Source organism: Canis lupus, chromosome 15 (genome assembly GCF_048164855.1).
Source record: "Canis lupus baileyi chromosome 15, mCanLup2.hap1, whole genome shotgun sequence".
Lineage (NCBI taxonomy): Eukaryota > Metazoa > Chordata > Mammalia > Carnivora > Canidae > Canis > Canis lupus.
The window spans coordinates 6,537,662-6,561,115 of NC_132852.1; positions in this window are offsets into that span (position 1 = coordinate 6,537,662).

The following is a 23,454-nucleotide window of genomic DNA, read 5'->3' on the forward strand; positions in this document are numbered from 1 at the left end:
TATCATGATATGTGCAAATATTTCCATGACATTTTAATATTTTTTCAGATTACCAATATGTGTATTTTGAACTAATTCTAAGCATCATTTCAAAGTTTCTTTCCTGAGAATATTACTGATTTTTAAGGGAAGACCTAAATAAAATATACAATCTCTAATGGCGTCTGGGTGGCCCAGTTAGTTAATCATCCAACTCTTGATTTCTGCTCAGGTCATGATCTTGGGGCCATGAGATCAAGCCCTGCATCAACTCCATAAATTCTGGGCCTGGAGCCTGCATAAGATTCTCTCTCTGTCCCCCCACCACCTTGCATGCGGATGCTCTAACATGTTCCCTCTCTCTTTCTCTCTCTCTCAAAAAAAAAAAAAGAGCACAATCTTTTTAAAGATAATAAAAATAGAACATCTCAAGTTATGCTAACTATAATTTTTACTTGCTTTTATATTTTTCCTTACTCTGGAAAAATGAAAACAAAAATTAAAGCAAAGTCTAATACGCAAAATGCTTCATTTCCTTAATTTTTTATATGTATCATTTTACATATACCACTGAGAAAGAAAAATCTTGCCAATTAGGGTATGACATGCCATCCATTATAAGACTCAACTTAATGTCACAGAGGTTAAAAATGTAAAAACATGTGCAGTTGATAAATTGATAGAATATTGCATTTTTAAACAATTATTAACTAATGACAGTTCCCAGATCATTTTCATGAGTTGTCTTAATGGAAATCTTGGCATTGCAAAAATACATTAAATATATTTTTAAATGTTGGAAAATAAACACATATCTATCCTATTAAATCTTATTGAATTACTTGATCTTTTTATAAATAATATACAAATAATATTGTTTAATGTCTTATAGTCACCCTCCAGTGTTATAGATAGTAATTTCACTGCCCCAAGAAAATATGCCATCCTTTGCTTATTCAATCTGTCCATCTTCCTGAACTGGGAACCACTGATTTATTTACCATAACTATAGTATTAACATTTGCAGAATGTCAGATTATTGGAATTATAGAGTTTTTTTTTTTTTTTTCCAGGCAGGATCCTTTCACTTGGCAGTAAGCATTTTTACTTTACCCATGTGTTTTTGTACCTTAAAGTTCTTTTTAAAATTTTTATCAAGTAATAGTCTGTTGTATAGGTATACCTCTGTTTATTCATCCATTCACCTTTGAAGGACATCTTAGTTTCTTCTAGTGTTTGGCCATTATGAATAAAGCTTCCATAAACGTTTGCAGTCAGGTTTATGTATGTGCAGAATTACTCAAGCAATTTCAAATTACTCAACCAATTTCCTAAGAGTAGTATTGCTGTATATATAGTGAGGCTATGCTTACTTAACTTTGTAAAGCTGCTAAACTGTCTTCCAAAGTGGCTGTTTCATTTTGCATTCCTACCAGCAGGAAATGAGAGTTTATGTTGCTCCACATCCTCATAAGCATTTGGTATTGTCTTTTTTTTCCTAATTTAGCCATTCAAATGTTTTAGCATATCAGTGAGGTTTTAATTTGTAATTTCCTAATTGAAAAAACTTTGAATATCTTTTCATATTACTGTTTTCCACTCATATATCTTCCTTAATGTATAATTTTAGAACATTTACTTTTTTTAAAAAAAAAGTTTGGCTCTTTATTTCCTTATTCCTGAGTTTGAGGAGTTCTCAATAAATTTTAGATAGAAATTTTTTTATTAGATGTGTCTTTTGCAAATCTTTTCTTCCAGCCTATGACTAACTATCTCATACTTTTGCTAGTATCATTTGAGGATCCATATTTGCAGCTTTTTATTAATCCAGTGTTTAAAATTTTTGCTTATTAATTATGCTGCTATTGCATCAGAAAACTCACAAAGCCAAGGTTATGAAGACTTTCTTCATTAAGTTTCACATTTTCATCAGGAAATTTTATACTTGTGTAGTTTTTGCTGCATTCAGAACTAGTTTTTGTGTAAGTTCAGTTTCTATGTGCATTCTTTTCCATACGGACATCTAAGCATTTCAGCCATTAATGAAAAGCCTATCATTGCTTCATTGAATTACCCTTACTACTTTAGTTGGTATTTATTTAGTTGACTGATTTTATGTTTTATTTTGGTGCTTTCTAATCTGTTCAATTATTATTTTCTTTTCCAGTGTCAAACTATCTCAATAGCTGTAGCTTATAGTAATTCTGAAATATTGTATGAGTCTTTCAACTTTGTCCTTGTTCAGTATTGTGTTGGCTCTACTAGATCTGTTTGCATTGAGATTGAGTTGGATCTAAAGACCAAGTTAAGAGAATTGACACCTTAATAATAACAAGTTTTCCAAAACAAAACTATGTAATAAATCTCCATTTATTTAAATCTTCTTTGAGTTTTTTCATCAATATTTTATAGTTTCCACATACAATTCCTATATACATTTTGTTAAATTCATTCTTGTTAAGGATTTCAGTGTTGGGATACTGTTGTAAAGGGTATTTTTAGAATTTTTATTTATTTTATTTTAGGTATAGTTAATATATAGTGTTATAATATTAATTTCAGGTGTACAAGATAGTGCTTCAAAATTTTTATGTATTACTCAGTGCTCATCAAGATAAGTGTCTTTTAATCCCTTTCACCTATTTCACCCATCCTTCTGCTTATCTCCCCTCTGGTATCCATCAGTTTATTCCCTATAGCCAATGATCTGTTTTTTGGTTTGTATCCCTTTGTCTGGTCTTCATTCATCTGTTTTGTTTCTTAAATTTCATATATGAGTAAAATCATATGTATTTGTCTTTCTCTGACTACTTATTTCGCTTAGCATTATATTCTCTAGCTCCGTCCATGTTGTTACAAATGGCAAGATTTCATTTTTTATGGCTGAATATTATTCCATTGTGAGTGTGTGTGTGTGTGTGTGTAACACATTTTCTTTACACATTCATTTATTGATGGACCCTTCCATAATTTGGCTATAGATAATGCTGTAATGAACATAAGGGTGCAGATATATTTTTGATTTAGTGTCTTAGTACTTTTTAGGTAAATATTCAATGATGCCATTATTAGATCTGTATGGTAGTTCTATTTTAAATTTTTTGAGGAAACTCCATACTGTTTTCCAGAGTGAAAGTATTAGTTTCCATTCTCATCTACAGTTTCTCCACATCCTCACCAACACTTGTTGTTGATTTTAACCATTCTAACAGGCATGAGGTGATATCTCACTGTAATTCTGATTTGCATTTCCCCCATGATGAGTGATATTCAGCATCTTTTCATGGGTCTGTTGTCTGTCTGTATGTCTTTGGTAAAATGTCAGTTCATGTCCTAAATATCAAATTCTAATTGCTTTTATTGGAAAGAAAATAGAATCACTCTTTGTATATTTATCCTTTATCCATCTTCCTCTACTCACTTATGAGTTCTATGAGTTCTTAATTCTTTGGGATTTAAAAAAAATCAATCAAATTATTTGTGACTAGAGATAGTTTATATCTTCCTTCTCAATCTGCAAATAATCAATTTCCTTTTGTTTGTTTATTTTCTTACACTAACTAGGATTCTTTATATATCATTGAATGGGACTATAGAGAAAACATCCTCCCTTGTTCCCAGTCTTAGTTGGAAAGGGTCCAGTTTCTCACCATTAAACATGAAGTCAGTTTTGCTTCTGTAGATTTTTTAAAATAAATTGGAGATATCCTTCTTTATTCTTGCTTCGCTGAGAGGTTTACATAATTAAGATTTTTACACCTTGTGAAATGTTTTTTTCCTGCATGAATTGCTATGGTCATACTATTTTTTTCTTTAGTCTTTGATGGTTTAAAGATTACATTAATAGTGTAGTACATTGATGGATTTTCACATCTTGAACTGGCTCTGTGTATCTGGAATAAATCTCCCTTGGTCATGGTGTATAATTTTTTATACATTATTAGATCTGATATGTTAATATTTAATTGAACGAATTAATTCACTTTTCTTCTATGTTCATGAGATTTGTTAATGTTCCTAAAAAGGTCTTAATCTATAGTTTTTATTCCTTATAGGTATTTATCTTGTTTTGTTGTTAGGATATCACTGGCCTTGTAGAATAAGTTAGGAAGTGCTTTTACTAATCCTATTGACTTAAGTGATTGTTGATAATTGCTTTCATTTTTTCCTTAAATGGTTAGTTGAGTTGAACTGACTTTCTTTTTTTTTAATTTTTTTAAAATTTATTTATGATAGTCATCACAGAGAGAGAGAGAGGCTGAGACATAGGTAGAGGGAGAAGCAGTCTCTATGCACCAAGAGCCAGACGTGGGATTCGATCCCGGGTCTCCAGGATCGCGCCCTGGGCCAAAGGCAGGCGCTAAACCACTGCGCCACCCAGGGATCCCATGAACTGACTTTCTTAATAGATAAAACACTCTCAAGTTTATCTGTCTTTCTGAGACTTGTGGTAGTTTGTATATTTCACAAAGTATTCCATTTACCTGAATTACCAGACTTATGGGCACAAAATTATTATTTAATGTATTCCTATGTTATCTATTTTATTTTATTTTATTTTATTTTATTTTATTTTATTTTATTTTATTTTATTTTATTATTTTATTTTAGTTATTTGAGAGAGAGACAGAGTGAGAGCACATGAGCATAAGGGGGAGGCAGAAAAGAAGGAAAGAGAGAATCTTAAGCAGGCTCCACGTCCAGCATAGAGCCTGACTTCAGGCTGGATCTCACCACCTTGAGATCCTAAAATCAGAGTTGGCTCACCACCCTGCGCCAAAATCAATAGTTGGATGCTTAAGGGACTAAGTCACCCAGGTGCCGCCCTTTGTTATCTTTTTTAATCCCATGGTAGATGTAGTATTGGCTTTTATTTATGACATTTGTAATTTGCTTCTATCTTCCTTCCTTCCTTCCTTCCTTCCTTCCTTCCTTCCTTCCTTCCTTCATCTTTTCTCCCTCTCCCTCTGCTCTTCCTCCTCCTTCTTCTTCTCCTTCTCCTCCTCCTCCTCTTTCTTTTTCTTCTCTTTTCTCTTCTCTTCTCTTCTCTTCTCTTCTCTTCTCTTCTCTTCTCTTCTCTTCTCCTCTTCTCTTCTCTTCTCTTCTCTTCTCTTCTCTTCTCTTCTCTTCTCTTCTCCTCTCTTCTCCTCTCCTCTCCTCTTCTCGTCTCTTTTTTTCTTTTTTAGCCTACCTAGAAGATTATCAATTTTATTAATCTTTTCAAAGAAGGAGGTGTTGTTTTGGTTGATTGTTCCCTATTTTTTTCTTAATTTGAGTTTTATTTCTGTTCATTTCAAAATTATCGTTTCTTTTCTTCTGCTTGCTTACATTAGTCTTCTTTCTCTGGTTTCCCAAACTGACAGTTTTAGTTATTCCTGTATCTTAACATATGTGTTTTATGCTATAAATTTCTCTCTAAGCACTACTTTTTTCCTGCATTTGGCACATTTTTAATGAGTTCTATTTTCATTTAGTTAAGAATTTTTTGAAATGTTTTAACATTTCTGTGACCTGTGTACTGTTAAGAATTGTGTTTTTAGAAATATTTGAGGATTTTCCAGGTGGGCTTCTATTACTAATTTCTAGTTTGACTTCATTGTGATCTAAGATATTTATTGTTTGATTTATACATTTTAAGATGTGCTAAGGTGTGGTTTATGGCCCTATGTAATCTATTTTAGTGAATATTTCATGTAAGGTTGAGAAGAAATTATATTCTACTCCTTGTGGATGGAATATTTTTAGGATATTCAATTAGGTAGGTGGATGATATATTGTTTAGGCCAATTATATCTCTTCTGATTTTCTGCATCTTTGATTTATGAATTATAATATATTATCACTGTTTGCCCCAGATATTTTGATGCTTTGTCCTTAGATGCATATATATTTAGGGTTGTTAGTTCTTGGAGAATAAGCTTCTTTACTATTTCATAGTACTTCTCTTTATCACTGATAACTGATAATTTTCCTTGTTCTGATGTCTGTTTTGTCTGAAATGCATATAACTAGTCTGACTTTGTTTTGATTAGTTCTACCATAAATATATCTTCATCCATCATTTTACGTCTTATCAACTTCTTTATATTTAGAGGATGTTTTCTAGGTAATATATAGTTGTGTCTTTTTTATTATTTTGACTAGTTCTGTCTTTAACCACTGTATTTAGATCTTTCACATTTAAACTGATTATTAACATATTTTGATTGGTATCAACCATATTTGTATCTGTTTTCTATTCCTTCTTTTCACTTCTTTTACTGCCTTCTTATCTTCTAGTTATTTTATTATTCCATTTATGTCCTTCGTTATTATTTTGATTTACTTCCTTTAAAAACTATGCATAGTTCCCTAGAGTTCAGCTAATCTGTGTTAACCTACTAATAGTATTGCTCCACTTCATGTGCAGGTAACTTATGATGGATCATTTCCAATTCTTCCCTTTTGTCCTTTATAGATACACTGTCATTCATTTCACTTATCCCTATACTATAATCACCCAATAATACTTTAAACTGTTATATTTTAGATTGATTAAAAATAAACAAATTTTATTTTACCTTAATATTTCTTCTTTGACATTCTTTCTTATTAATATAGATCCAGGCTACTGAACTAAATAATTTTCCTTCTATCAAAATTTAAAAATTAAAAAAGAAATAAAAGATCAGCTAGTGATGAGTTCTCTGTTTTTGTTTGCCTTAAAATACCTTATATTTCTTCTTCTCTTTGAAGGATAATTCCACTGGAAATAGAATTCTAGTTTTTTTAAAGCACTTTAAATATTTCACTTTTTATTGCTTATATAGTTTTGGATAATAGTCCATTGTGATTCTTACTCCTTTTCTCTGTAGGTGAAGTATTTATCTTCTATATCTTGCTTTGAGATTTTCTCTTTCATTTAGTTTTTTATAATTTGAATAATATATACCCAAGTATAGTGTATTTTTGTTTGTTTTAACTTGCTTGATGTTCTCTGAGCTTCTAGTGTTTGTGATTTGGTGTGTATTAGAGTATCCTCAGACATTACTCATTCAAATATTTCTTCTCCATTCTTTCTTTCTTATTCTTCTGGTCTCTTAATTAAGCATATGTTACATCTTTTGAAACCATCCTATGGTTCTTAGATGATCTTTTCTGTTTTTTGTTGTTTGTTTTCTTTTTTTTATTTAGTTAATATTTTCTTTGCACTTTAGTTTGATATGTTCTTTACCTATCTCAAACTCAGAAATTCTGTACTCAGCAGTGCATATCTACTTGTAAAATCATGAAAGTCATTTTTCCTTTTTGTCTATGTGTTTTTAATTTCTGACTTTTTTACTCTTTTCATAGGGTTTTTATCCCTGTTTCTATTATTTTCTATTCTAAGAATTTTAAACATATTAATCCTAGTCACTTTAAATTTTCTACCATGTAATTCCAACATTGGTGTTTTATATGAATCTGATTCTAATACTTGCTTTGTATCTTCACACTGTGTTTTTTCTTGTCTTTTTTGTATTCTTTGTAATTTTTTTTGTTGAAAGCTGAACATGTAGTTTTGGGTATTAGTAGGTGAGATAAGCAGGCCTCTCCTGTGAGGATTTTGTGTATATGATTAGGAGTCTGGCTTTGTTTGATGATTACTGTAGCTATAAATGCCAGAAACTTTGGGCTTTCCCATGTATTTTTTTCAGAGTCTCATGTCTTGCAAACTTTCACCTATAATCCACTATTATTGTATTGGGGTCTTGGAAGGGAAACCCTCTAAAATCTTATGACTAAATCTCAGTCATTTTGTGGACCTGTTTCTTACCTTCTGAACTTCACATACGTTTCTTCTTATATAGTATTCTCTCCTTCTCCCTTTAGTAAGACAAGAAAACTATAGGAAACTGGAATTAGAGGGATACCTTTACCCAGCTTCAATAATGCTCTGGTAAAGTCTTTTTCCTTGGATGGGAGGTCTTTGTTAATGGAGACAGCTCTGGTCATCTTCACAAGGATTACTCTCCCCTTTCACTTGCCAAGGTCGTGAGAAGATCTTGCTCAAATCTTCGCTTTAGGGATCCCTGGGTGGCGCAGTGGTTTAGCGCCTGCCTTTGGCCCGGGCGCGATCTTGGAGACCCGGGATCGAATCCCACGTCCGGCTCTTGGTGCCTATTTGTAAGATAGAAATAAGGACAAAATTTTAAAAACTTCCAGGTCTGAAAAGAGAAATCTGACTTCAGTTACCATAATGGAGAGATAGAGAGTCACTTCTTTTTTTTTTTTTTTTTGAGAGTCACTTCTTTACTGAATTCTCAACTTTGAAAATATACAGAATCAGGACACTGCAAAAAAGGAAGAGTCTGCAAACAAATGGGATGCTTAGATGCTGCCATAAGCAAAATTACTATGAATTTTCCTCTTGACATTCAATAAATGGATCTATACTAATATGGCAAGGAAATGATTTTCTGGGGACAAATAAGCAAAGATTTTCAGGGATTACATGACATTGTGTATGGGCTAATATTAACTATGACCCAAAACATGACAATGGTTCAATGGTGAGAATGTGAAATGATAGGTGATAAATTGTGTTCTCAACTAATTCTGTAAACCAGAGGTTGTAGTAAGAATATACTCTGTGGGAAATTTTCTAATTCTTGAATGTATAGCTATGTTAAAACTTCCTGGTAACTGGAAGAATTGCACATTTGCTCTCTGACCTTTGGAATGAGGTATATTATAGTGTCATGCATCAAGTGTAAATGTCTGTGAATGAACTTTCACCAAAACAGTAAACCAAAATCAACACTGTATTTCTAAAAGAATTTTAGAAGAAATTCTAAATTAAAAAATGATGCAGGGTGGTCTTTTCTACCTTGTTCTCATTTTCAGACATGATTGGCCTGTGCACAAATAATTCAGGACATAATAGATGATGGTACATCATGACAAACCTGATAAAATACTTTAAAATCTGGAACTCTAAATGCAATTGGATTTCCATATGCTGGAGCAAATTAGCATAGATTCTTGCAGTTGATTTATTTTGGAGGAGGAAGAAACTTTTATTTTTGCCTGTATCAGAGAGAGAGAGAGAATAATAAAAACAGCCTTTCTTGGCAGAGAGAACAGGGCATGTTCAATGTCTTTTCAGTGTCATATTTTTGGACCATCTCAGCACTCTAGATCTTGAAACAATTTCATCTTCTGAGACCATGACCTCCTATTGGGATACTTCATAGATCTCACCATGCTGATGGATTTTACAACCAGGCAGACGCTCAACCACTGAGCCACCCAGGTATCCAAATATTTTCTTTCTAATTATACGCTTATACTTTATTTTTGACTCTCCTTTTAATTCCTTTAAAAATATTTATTTCATAAGAGAAAGATGGCTAGAATGTGACAATAAGAATTGGCCGTTTTATTTGAGGACTTCGGATCAGAAGATAGGAATGTGCCAGGGGAAAAAATTTTTTTTCCTTCTGGCTTTTTCTAGAATTTCTCTATTATGAAGTACAGGGAGAAAAGAGAAGCTGTATTATTATATAAAGATAGTTTCAGGTCTTCTAATGATTTGAGTTATAGGCTGTTCATATACACAATTGCCCATGGGATAATGTCTCACATAATAGAGTACCCCATTCAAGTCAAATACAAGTCAAACACATACATATATACACACAGTATCTCGGGCAACCCGTTAACTGGAGGTTTCATAATTCACCATAACATCGTGTCTTCTAAATAACTGCTAGATTCTCTCTTGTACTGTGTCAAAGATGAGGCTATCAAATTCTCTGTATTTTAATATCGTGAGTGCTGCTGGTCCCAGCCTACTTCTAACTATCCCAGTCAAGTCATAATATATTTTCTTGACACTAAGCATGTCAATGCTTAATGCTTAATATATAACAGTAAATAACACTCTTAAGTTTACTTTAAAAATTTTTGTATTCATAAGGAAACATGGCCCAGATACAAGTGCATAAAAAAAGAACTAAAATAAACCATTAAATCTCATGAATTAAATTTGATGAAATAACTCAATATTTCATATTAAACACAGGTTAACTTGTGACAGAAATGCCTCTGCAAAACCTGCTCAATCTGTGCACCTGGGTGCCCTAAGAATAGCTTGTCTTCTCTGAAGGTGTGATAAACTAGGTCAGTTGGGAGGGGTAACTTACAGACACTTAGGCCACCACTGAGCCAGGTTTGCTGTCAGGCACTGACATCTGTGGCTCTCTGTGAAAGCACTAGAAGAGGCAGTACAATTTTCTTACAAAACAGCAAAATGAGAATTCATGATAACTATAACCACATTTTATTTTTAAGGATAAAAATCCCCAATTCACCTAACATTTTGATTACATCTGAAGTTTGAGTCATCTACATTTGCTTAGAGAAACTGACAACAATATACATGTGTGACTGGCAAAATAGTAGATTCAGTGTGAATCTACTAAATAAAATATGTGCAGGAGAAATTAATGTTGATTCTAAAATGCTTCTGCTGCCCACCTTTAATAAGTGTATATCTAGTTTTTACTTCTGTTGTCCTAACCTAAGAAATCACAACCTCAGAGTATTTGGTTGTTTTTGGCTGTCACTTTAAACAATCTTAAATACTACTGGAAAGAAAATGCCGCAGGTATTAACAGCTGATATTTTAAACATCTTATGGTCTTTAAAAGTCTGATTAAAAGATAAAGAAATAATATAGAGAAGTTAGAAGCAATTTAATTGAGAAGTGGGTGTGCCAAAATGAGAAAGGAGAATAGAATAATGCATACATCATTAATTCATTATCGCAACAAATGTAGTTTGCTAGGTACAGAATATGCTGCGAAGACCATGTTAGATGCATCCCTCTTCATCTGACAGAGAAGAAAGACAAACAAGAAATCTCAAGAAAGTTTGAATGTTATGTTAATGAATCATCATGGGAGCACCAGTCAAGGAAATCTGCATTTGGTAAGGATGGGCTTCTCAGAGGCAGGGACAACTAGAGTAATACTACATGTTTGAATGAATAGGAGCCAGAAAAGGGAATTTCCAGATTAAGGTAAATTTCCAGTAAGAGCAAACTGCATTTGGTAAGATCCAGTAGTAGTGACAAAAAACATAGTACTAGAAGAACCAAAATCCAAAAGACTTTCAACATGGCCACAGCAGATACTGTAAGTGGAGAGTAAGGAAATAAGCTGGACCTGGAAATCTGGGTGGGGCTAAATTTTGAAGGACCTCATAAACCACATCAAGGAATGTTTATGCATCAATATAGTAAGAGGTCACTAGCCAGCTTTAAGCATGGTGTAGCATTTCCTCATTTGTGTTTTAGAAGAATTACACTGGTTATAGTTTACAGAATGTAATGAGGGAGTCCATCCTCATCAATGAAGAGACCATGCTTAGAGACTATTGTTAACTAGATTGGATATAGGAAATGGGAAAGAAGAGAATTTTTCATTTTCAATAAGTAATATTAAGGAGGGAGAAATGACAGCACTGGAGACTAAATGTATGGAATAAGTACAAAAACAGAGAGGGTAAAAAAAATTTAAAACTTTAAAAAATTAAAAAAAAAATTTTTTTAAATTAAAAAAAAAAAAAACAGAGAGGGTAAACCAATGCTGAGATCATTTCACTGGCTGAATAGCTAAGAGCAAAGAAGTATGTTTTGTACAACTGACAAAGAAAAAAGGGGGAGCAGCTAGTATTAGAGACTGGTGAACTCAGTTGTGGTCACGAAACGTTGAACTACTTGTAGGACACTCAAGGGTAGACAGCAATTTAAGAAAAGAGTTAAGACCCAGAAGTCATCAAAATACAACTGCTATTTGAATGCCTGGGAATGAATACAATCCTTCAGAGCAAATGTATGATTGAGAATAGAATAGGATCTAGAAGTAATATTAAAGAAGGCTAAGGCTTACAGGAAGAGAAAAATATAAGAAGTTTTCCTAAAAGAAAGACTGAGGGGGAGGAGGGGCAAGATGTCGGAAGAGTAGGGTCTCCAAATCACCTGTCTCCACCAAATTACCTAGAAAACCTTCAAATTATCCTGAAAATCTAAGAATTCGGCCTGAGATTTAAAGAGAGACCAGCTGGAATGCTACAGTGAGAAGAGTTTGCGCTTCTATCAAGGTAGGAAGATGGGGAAAAAGAAATAAAGAAACAAAAGGCCTCCAAGGGGGAGGGGCCCCGCGAGGAGCCGGGCTGAGGCCGGGGCGAGTGTCCCCAGGACAGGGGAGCCCCGACCCGGAGGAGCAGGAGCTGCACCGACCTTCCTGGGCGGAAAGGGGCTCGCGGGGAGGTGGAGCAGGACCCAGGAGGGCGGGGATGCCCTCGGGCTCCCTGGGACACTAACAGACACCTGCGCCCCGGGAGAGTGCGCCGAGCTCCCTAAGGGCTGCAGCGCGCACGGGGGGACCTGGAGCAGCTCGGGGGGGCTCGGGGGCGGCTCCGCGGAGGGGGCTGCGGGGCGGGAGCGCGAATCCAACAGCGCAGGCTCCGGAGCACAGGGCCCCGGGACACAGACCAGGATCCAGCCTCCCCCCGGGACAGGCAGAGGCCGGGAGGGCCCAGGACAGCGAGGACGCTCCTGCCCCGAGCTGAGCAGATCAGCGGCCCCGCCCCGGAGCCTCCAGGCCCTGCAGACGGAGAGCTCCTTAGTTCCTGCCGGAGCTGAATCCAGGTTTCCAGAGCTGGCCACGCCACTGGGGCTGTTGCTCCTGGGGCCTCACGGGGTAAACAACCCCCACTGAGCCCTGCACCAGGCAGGGGCACAGCAGCTCCCCCAACTGCTAACACCTGAGAATCAGCACAGCAGGCCCCTCCCCCAGAACACCAGCTAGACTGACTGACAACTTCCAGGGGAAGCCAAGGGACTTAAAGTACACAGAATCAGAAGATACTCCCCCGTGGTTCTTTTTTCTTTTTCTTTTTCTTTTTTTTTTTTGTTGATTTGTTTTGCTTTTTGATTTGTTTCCTTCCCCCACCCCCTTTTTTTCCTTTCTTTCTTTTTCTTTTTTTCTTCTTTTTTTTCGTTTTTTTCTTCCTTTTTTTTCCCTCTTTCTCTTTTCTTTCCTTCTTTCTCTCCTCTCTTTTTCTCCTTTTCCCAATACAACTTGCTTTTGGCCACTCTGCACTGAGCAAAATGACTAGAAGGAAAACCTCACCTCAAAAGAAAAAATCAGAAACAATCCTCTCTCCCACAGAGTTACAAAATCTGGATTACAATTCAATGTCAGAAAGCCAATTCAGAAGCACTATTATACAGCTACTGGTGGCTCTAGAAAAAAGCACAAAGGACTCGAGAGACTTCATGACTGCAGAATTTAGAGCTAATCAGCCAGAAATTAAAAATCAATTGAATGAGATGCAATCCAAACTAGAAGTCCTAACAACAAGGGTTAACGAGGTGGAAGAATGAATGAGTGACATAGAAGACAAGTTGATAGCAAAGAGGGAAACTGAGGAAAAAAGAGACAAACAATTAAAAGACCATGAAGATAGATTAAGGGAAATAAATGACAGCCTGAGGAAGAAAAATTTACGTTTAATTGGTGTTCCCGAGGGCACCGAAAGGGACAGAGGGCCAGAATATGTATTTGAACAAATCATAGCTGAAAACTTTCCTAATCTGGGAAGGGAAACAGGCATTCAGATCCAGGAAATAGAGAGATCCCCCCCTAAAATCAATAAAAACCGTTCACTCCTTGACATTTAAGAGTGAAGATTGCAAATTCCAAAGATAAAGAGAAGATCCTTAAAGCAGCAAGAGACAAGAAATCCCTGACTTTTATGGGGAGGAGTATTAGGGTAACAGCAGACCTCTCCACAGAGACCTGGCAGGCCAGAAAGGGCTGGCAGGATATATTCAGGGTCCTAAATGAGAAGAACATGCAAACAAGAATCCTTTATCCATCAAGGCTCTCATTCAAAATGGAAGGAGACATAAAGAGCTTCCAAGACAGGCAGGAACTGAAAGAAAGAATATGTGACCTCCAAACCAGCTCTGCAAGAAATTTTAAGGGGGCCTCTTAAAATTCCCCTTTAAGAAGAAGTTCAGTGGAACAATCCACAAAAACAAGGACTGAATAGATATCATGATGACACTAAACTCCTATCTCTCAATAGTAACTCTGAACGTGAACGGGCTTAATGACCCCATCAAAAGATGCAGGGCTTCAGACTGGATAAAAAAGCAGGACCCATCTATTTGCTGTCTACAAGAGACTCATTTTAGACAGAAGGACACCTACAGCCTGAAAATAAAAGGTTGGAGAACCATTTACCATTCGAATGGTCCTCAAAAGAAAGCAGGGGTAGCCATCCTTATATCAGATAAACTAAAATTTACCCCAAAGACTGTAGTGAGAGATGAAGAGGGACACTATATCATACTTAAAGGACCTATCCAACAAGAGGACTTAACAATCCTCAATATATATGCCCCAAATGTGGGAGCTGCCAAATATATAAATCAATTATTAACCAAAGTGAAGAAACACTTAGATAATAATACACTTATACTTGGTGACTTCAATCTAGCTCTTTCCATACTCGATAGGTCTTCTAAGCACAACATCTCCAAAGAAACGAGAGCTTTAAATGATACACTGGACCAGATGGATTTCACAGATATCTATAGAACTTTACATCCAAACTCAACTGAATACACATTCTTCTCAGGTGCACTTGGAACTTTCTCCAGAATAGACCACATACTGGGTCACAAATAGGGTCTGAACCGATACCAAAAGATTGGGATTGTCCCCTGCATATTCTCAGACCATAATGCCTTGAAATTAGAACTAAATCACAACAAGAAGTTTGGAAGGACCTCAAACACGTGGAGGTTAAGGACCATCCTGCTAAAAGATGAAAGGGTCAGCCAGGAAATTAAGGAAGAATTGAAAAGATCCATGGAAACTAATGAGAATGAAGATACAAGTGTTCAAAATCTTTGGGATGCAGCAAAAGCAGTCCTAAGGGGGAAATACATCACAATACAAGCATCTATTCAAAAACTGGAAGAACTCAAATACAAAAGCTATCCTTACACATAAAGGAGCTAGGGAAAAAAACAGCAAATGGATCCTACACCCAGGAGAAGAAGAGAGTTAATAAAGATTCGAGCAGAACTCAACGAAATCGAGACCAGAAGAACTGTGGGACAGATCAACAGAACCGGGAGTTGGTTCTTTGAAAGAATTAATAAGCTAGATAAACCATTAGCCAGCCTTATTAAAAAGAAGACAGAAATTACTCAAATTAATAAAATCATGAATGAGAAAGGAGAGATCAGCACCAACACCAAGGAAATACAAACGATTTTAAAAACATATTATGAAGAGCTATACGCGAATAAATTAGGCAATCTAGAAGAAATGGACGCATTCCTGGAAAGCCACAAACTACCAAAACTGGAACAGGAAGAAATAGAAAACCTGAACAGGCCAATAACCAGGGAGGAAATTGAAGCAGTCATCAAAAACCTCCCAAGACACAAGAGTCCAGGGCCAGATGGCTTCCCAGGGGAATTCTATCAAACGTCTAAAGAAGAAACCATACCTATTCTCCTAAAGCTGTTTGGAAAGATAGAAAGACATGGAGTACTTCCAAATTCGTTCTATGAGGCCAGCATCACCTTAATTCCAAAACCAGAGAAAGACCCCACCAAAAAGGAGAATTACAGACTAATATCCCTGATGAACATGGATGCAAAAATTTTCAACAAGATACTGGCCAATCGGATCCAACAGTACAGTAAGAAAATTATTCTCCATGACCAAGTAGGATTTATCCCCGGGACACAAGGCTGGTTCAACACCCGTAAAACAATCAATGTGATTCATCATATCAGCAAGAGAAAAACCAAGAACCATATGATCCTCTTATTAGATGCAGAGAAAGCATTTGACAAAATACAGCATCCATTCCTGATCAAAACTCTTCAGAGTGTAGGTATAGAGGGAACATTCCTCAACATCTTAAAAGCCATCTACGAAAAGCCCACAGCAAATATCATTCTCAATGGGGAAGCACTGGGAGCCTTTCCCCTAAGATCAGGAACAAGACAGAGATGTCCACTCTCACCACTGCTATTCAACATAGTACTGGAAGTCCTAGCCTCAGCAATCAGACAACAAAAAGACATTAAAGGCACTCAAATTGGCAAAGAAGACGTCAAACTCTCCCTCTTTGCCGATGACATGATACTGTACAAAGAAAACCCAAAAATCTCCACCCCAAGATTGCTAGAACTCATACAGCAATTCGGTATTGTGGCAGGATACAAAATCAATGCCCAGAATTCAGTGGCATTTCTATACACTAACAATGAGACTGAAGAAAGAGAAATTAAGGAGTCAGTCCCATTTACAATTGCACCCATAAGCATAAGATACCTAGGAATAAACCTAACCAAAGAGGTAAAGGATCTATACCCTCAAAACTATAGAACACTTCTGAAAGAAATTGAGGAAGACACAAAGAGATGGAAAAATATTCCATGCTCATGGATTGGCAGAATTAATATTGTGAAAATGTCAATGTTACCCAGGGCAATATACACGTTTAATTCAATCCCTATCAAAATACTATGGACTTTCTTCAGAGAGTTAGAACAAATTATTTTAAGATTTGTGTAGAATCAGAAAAGACCCTGAATAGCCAGGGGAATTTTAAAAAAGAAAACCGTATCTGGGGGCATCACAATGCCAGATTTCAGGTTGTACTACAAAGCTGTGGTCACCAAGACAGTGCGGTACTGACACAAAAACAGACACATAGATCAATGGAACAGAATAGAGAACCCAGAAGTGGACCCTGAACTTTATGGTCAACTAATATTTGATAAAGGAGGAAAGACTATCCATTGGAAGAAAGACAGTCTCTTCAATAAATGGTGCTGGGAAAATTGGACATCCACATGCAGAAGAATGAAACTAGACCACTCTCTTGCACCATACACAAAGATAAACTCAAAATGGATGAAAGATCTAAATGTGAGACAAGATTCCATCAAAATCCTAGAGAAGAACACAGGCAACACCCTTTTTGAACTCGGCCACAATAACTTCTTGCATGATACATCCACGAAGGCAAAAGAAACAAAAGCAAAAATGAACTATTGGGACTTCATCAAGATAAGAAGCTTTTGCACAGCAAAGGATACAGTCAACAAAACTAAAAGACAACCTACAGAATGGGAGAAGATATTTGCAAATGACCTATCAGATAAAGGGCTAGTTTCCAAAATCTATAAAGAACTTATTAAACTCAACACCAAAGAAACCAACAATCCAATCATGAAATGGGCAAAAGACATGAACAGAAATTTCACAGAGGAAGACATAGACATGGCCAACATGCATATGAGACAATGCTCTGCATCACTTGCCATCAGGGAAATACAAATCAAAACCACAATGAGATACCACCTCACACCAGTGAGAATGGGGCGAATTAACAAGGCAGGAAACAACAAACGTTGGAGAGGATGCGGTGAAAAGGGAACCCTCTTCCTCTGTTGGTGGGAATGTGAACTGGTGCAGCCACTCTGGAAAACTGTATGGAGGTTCCTCAAAGAGTTAAAAATAGACCTGCCCTAAGACCCAGCAATTGTACTGTTGGGGATTTACCCCAAAGATACAGATGCAATGAAACGCCGGGACACCTGCACCCCGATGTTTATAACAGCAATGGCCACAATAGCCAAACTGTGGAAGGACCCTCGGTGTCCATCAAAAGATGAGTGGATAAAGAAGATGTGGTTTATGTATACAATGGAATATTACTCAGCTTTTAGAAATGACAAATACCCACCATTTGCTTCAATGTGGATGGTACTGGAGGGTATTATGCTGAGTGAAGTAAGTCAGTCGGAGAAGGACAAACATTATATGTTCTCATTCATGTGGGGAATATAAATAATAGTGAAAGGGAATATAAGGGAAGGGAGAAGAAATGTGTGGGAAATATCAGAAAGGGAGACAGAACGTAAAGACTGCTAACTCTGGGAAACGAACTAGGGGTGGTAGAAGGGGAGGAGGGCGGGGGGTGGGAGTGATTAGGTGACGGGCAGTGGGGGTTATTCTGTATGTTGGTAAATTGAACACCAATAAAAAAATAAAAATAAAAATAAATAAAAAAAAAGAATATCTGAGGGACTTATCCCAAGCCAGAAAGAGAGCCAAGGTAGTATGTTGTAATGACTACCATTAGTGTATTTTAAGAAGAAAGGAGATAACTTTTGAGTATCTTAAAAGATCTATATAAGGTCTGAAATTTCCTGGATATTAAAAATAAAAGAGTCATGGATGATTTTCTTGGGAGGAGTTTTTAAGCGAGTGGTGAATGTCAAGGAGACCTTGCAGATAGTTACAGACTGTTTGAGCTGAAGAAGTAGAAATTGTAAAAACATAATAAGAATTTAATATGACACATGTGTTACAGGTAGAATTTCCTAGGAAGCAAACATTAAGGAGGGGTTATCAGGGTTTTTATTAGGGAATGTCCTTGGTATGAACATCTTTGGAAAGAAGGGTAAGGGGAACAGAATTGGGAAGTAGACCTATGATTTAATACTGACCACCTCTTCAGCTGAATCCAGGAAGCTCTGGAGCAAAAATAGCCTATTTTGAGACTACATCTAAAATTCCTATCTCTATTATCATCCCATACTCTTCTAGCCATCAGCTATTACCACCACAATAGTAGGGATTTTACCTGGAGATGTGACACAGCTTCTTACAGTCTAATACCTTGACCTCCATGGCCTTCTCAGGTCAGAATTGTGATGTTTATGCATTGATGATCAAAACTGGGTGGGAGAGACATCTGGTTTCTAAGTCATGTAAGGGTCTTGGAAGTCACAACTCCACACAACAAATAAAAAGGTAAAGAGACTGAAAAACAAATACTCCTCTTGGATCTGGACGTGAGGGGAGGACATAGGGCAAACAGATGCCCCCAATGACTGGAGACACAGGCAACTATAGAGAGTCGAGGCTTATGAGAGGAAACCACTACAGCAACCAGGCCCACAGTAGGAAAACCTGAGTTGTAGTTGACAAATTACTGAGGGCTCCGTGTGAACAAGCCTAAGAGTTATATACTCTAGGGGATTCATTCACGGAGGTGGGGGGATAAGGCACAATATGGTAAGGGTTACTTCCAGGATCTTGACAGGTCCCCCACAGTAAATATCAGAGAAAAACTCCCTTCCTACTTCTGGCAGGGGGAGAGGAAAAGGAACCATTTTGAAATAGGCCAGAGCACTCTGTTCTTCTGAACAAGGCAAATCTTCAGGAGAAACTTGTTAACCAGAGCCTGACCTGCTGGGGTGTTGTCAGAGCCTAAGTGGCCCAGAGGAAGGGAGATACCAACTCTGGTCAGTTCTAGCCTTCCACATAGAAGAAGGGAAATGTACACGTCTAGCCCACTCTGGAGCCATCTTGACCCACCTCAGGAGGGAGAAAAGCTCTAAGAAGCTCTTGTGAAAGTCACAGTCCAGAGGTGCAGGCTCACTATAGGCCTGAGAGCTGGTCACAGGCCTGTAGAATGCCTCCCCCTCCACCACAGCTCACCAGCACAGTACTGAAAACCTACGTGCAGCAGTTCCTTTTACCCGATACAACATGTCTGACTCTCAAGAAAAAAACGTCACAGCCTAGTAGAAGTCATACAACACAGTTTGAAGAGACTAAACAAGCGTTAGAAGCAGACATGGCAGGGATGTTGAAATGATCAGAGTGAGAATTTAAAAGAGCTGTGATAAACATGCTCAGGGCTCTAATGGCTACAGTAGATGGCATCAGGAACAGTTAAGCAATGTAAGGAGAGACACAGAAATCCTAAGAAAGAGCAAAACAGTAGAAAATGCTAGAGTTCACAAACATTGTAACTTAAATGAAGACTGCCTCTGATGGTATTAATAATTGACTGGAGATGGTTGATGATGGGATCTCTGAGCTAGAAGATATATTGTTAGAATGCCTGAAAACCAAAAATAAAGTAACCAAAGACTGAGGAAAAAGCAGGATAGGGCATTGAAGGACCCTGGAAACTAGAAAATATATAACATACTTTTATTTATTTTTTTTAAAGATTTTATTTATTTATTCATAGAGACACAGAGAGAGAGGCAGAGACACAGGCAGAGGGAGAAGCAGGCTTCATGCAGAGAGCCTGATGTGGGACTCGATCCAGGGTCTCCAGGATCACGCCCTGGGCTGCAGGCGGCGCTAAACCACTGCGCCACGGGGGTTGCCCTATAACATACTTTTAATAGGAATATCAGGAGAAGAGAGAAAGGAAGAGCATATGTTTGAAATAATGACTGAGGATTTCCCCATATTAATAAGATCCATAATTAATTAATCAGATACCATAACACCCACCCAGGGAGCTGAAGCAGGAAAAATGTCATTATAAAACACAAAGTAAAACAACAATAAGATACCACTATCCACCCGTTAGAATGGCCAAAACCTGGAAAACTAACCTCACCACCAAATGCTGACAAGGATGTGAAGCAACAGCAACTCTTACTCATTGCTGCTGGATGTGAAGAATGATGTAGTCTCTTTGGGAATGAAAAGTAGTTTCACTCCCCAAAATAGAAAACTTTTGTCCACACAATATTTATAGCAGCTTTATTCATAACTCCCAAAACTTGGAAGCAACCAAGACATCCTTCAATTGGTAAGTGGATAAAAAACTGTGGTATAAAAACAAAACAAAACAAAAAAAAAACTGTGGTATATCCAGAGAATGGACTACTTTTTCAAGGCTAAAAAGAAATATGCTTAAGGGATGCGAAGACATGGAGGACCTTCTATGCCTATCAGTAAGTGAAAAAAAATCAATATGAAAACTCTACATACTGTATGATTCCACCTCTATGAAACTCTGGAAAAGGCAAAGTTATTGAGGGATAAAAAGAGATCAGGTATTGCCAGGAGGTGCGGGGCCCGGAGAGATGTTTAAGTGGATATCAATGGATTAAAAAGGATTTTTAGAGCCATGAAAATATTCTATATGATACCATTATGATGGATTCACTTCATTACATATTTCTCCAAACCCACAGAATGTCCAATGCTTACAGCAAACTGTAATATAAACTATAAACTTCCGATGATTATAATGTATTCATGTCGGTTCATGACTTGTCACAAATGTCCCAAATGTTAATAATGGGAGAAGCTGGGCTTATGTGGGGCCAGGGAATAAGTGGGAAATCTCTCTACCATCCCTTCAATTTTGATGCGAACCTTAAACTGCTCTAAAAAAATGTCCTAATTAAAAAAAAATAGATAAAGGAGTACCAAGTGTTGCTCACATAGACTCCCATATATTCTCTCCTGCTATAATTATGTGACAGCAGTCCTGTGCCTACAAAGGTGGTGACTCACTGTCTTGCCTTCTGGTTCTGGACCCAGTACCCAGGAAGCAGCTATGGTTTACAGTATGAATGGGGTCTCATGCGACGTCCCCTGGAGGACAGCGAGTCTCTTCTGAAACTGATTCATCTCACTATGCAGAGGCCAGGATTGTGGAGATGATTCAGTATAAACTCCCCTAGCATGTGAAGAGACTGACGGTAAACAGAGCCGCTCTTGGCTTCCCTTTGCTTCCTAAGTCCACCTATTTTTCCTATGGAGGACGGAACACCACCCGAAATCTAGTATTTCAAGTACCTATCAAATCTTTTGTACGATGTGCAACCTCATAAAGTATCTCCTTCAAGGCCATGCTTTAGTTGTTCTTTTAGCAGGCATTCCAAAGCTCTGTTAGGCTTGTAACCTCAGGGCCATGGCCCCATACCCACATATCATTTGTTGTTTTAAGATATTTCTCTAGGTCTGATAAAATGTTACATGGAGACTCTGTTGAGTATATCAAACGCTTGGTCAACTTTCAGATAGTGGTGGTGGCTACAGCCTCATGGCAGGAAAAACAAAAACCTCTACCCAGAGTGTGTATTTACCCCTATGGAAATGAATTTCTGGCCCTTCTACGGTGGAAGGAATCAAGGTAGTCAACTTGCCACCCACAGTGTGATTGAATGTCTCACAGACGGATTCAGCCAAACACGGGGCTTGGGGCTCAGCCCTGGTCTCTGTTTCTGGTAGGCTGGACATTCAGCCTTATATCCAGTCTGAAAAGCACACCCTGTAGGAGACATGTTCAGTCTCTATCTTTGCTACCACGGCCCTTTCGTTCGTGTGCTTATGACGTCTGTACAGTGTTGGGGTTGCTGAAATGGAGGCCAACTGACAGCGGGCTGAGTCATTTTACCTAATTGTTGCTTAGGACCATTTCTATAATGGATGCTCTTTCCTGGACATTAACATGTGATGTAAAGATTGTCATCCTTGCCCATTCCATTCCATTTAAAATCTGCCTTTACACCCAAATCACTTTGTCCCAGATCGTCCAATGTTACTCCTTCTAGAAGACCTCTGACCAGAAAGCCTGTTTGTTTGCAAATCTCCAGGAGTCCATGAATATCCTAATCCTATGAGGCTTTTCTATTTATACAAATTGGATAACCATGTGCCTGGCATGAAGCTCTGATAGGAGGATTTTCCCTCATCATCCTTGCTTGGCTGTGGTGCAAACACATCCATTTTCTACTTATAGCTACATGCTAAGATGACAAGGGATATAAGAGAGCCCCCCTCCCTCCGATGGTCTCAGGTATAAGCTGTGGAAGAGGCACTGGCCAAAATCTGGTGGCTAACATGAGGGTTTAAAAGATAGTCATGCAGTTTTCAAGGGTCTTCTGATTATGCTTATGCTTGATCCTGAATGTAAATCTTTCCTTTTATGTGATATGGCCCAGTTCTTTTTTTAAAGATTTTATCCATTTATTCATGAGAGATGCAGAGAGAGGCAGAGACACAGGCAGAGGGAGAAGCAGACTCCCTGCAGGGAACCCGATGTGGGACTCGATCCCAGGACCCCAGGATCGTGACCTGACCCAAAGGCAGATGCTCAACCGCTGAGCCACCCAGGTGCCCCTACTGGCCAGCCTACCTTACTTCATAGAAAGGTAGGTTTGACAGATTCATGTCAAAGATATGTCAGACCTTAAGTGGTGAAAACATTTGATTCTGTAACTACTGACAGTAAGAGAAAAAACCCTGAGCTCTATTCTGATTTGTGCTAAGATTACCAGGCAGGATAAAGAGAGGATGAAGGATAGAGGGGGACGAGAGATTCAAAGGAAAACTTTCAAAGGGTTGGTCAGTATACATGGGATTAGGCCAGGGGTGTGTCTATTTCATGGCCACCCTGGAAGTTAGGATTCTATCTTCCCACAGAGACTGGCATACAGAGGCCCTCTCCTCCCTGATTACATTTTAGGTCCTAGAGAAAGATACTGCTGCATCGTAAGACATACATATACATCTCAGCGAGCAGAGAAGGAGTTCACAATTGTAAGCCCTTTTTAGTAAAAGCTCTAAGAAAATAAGG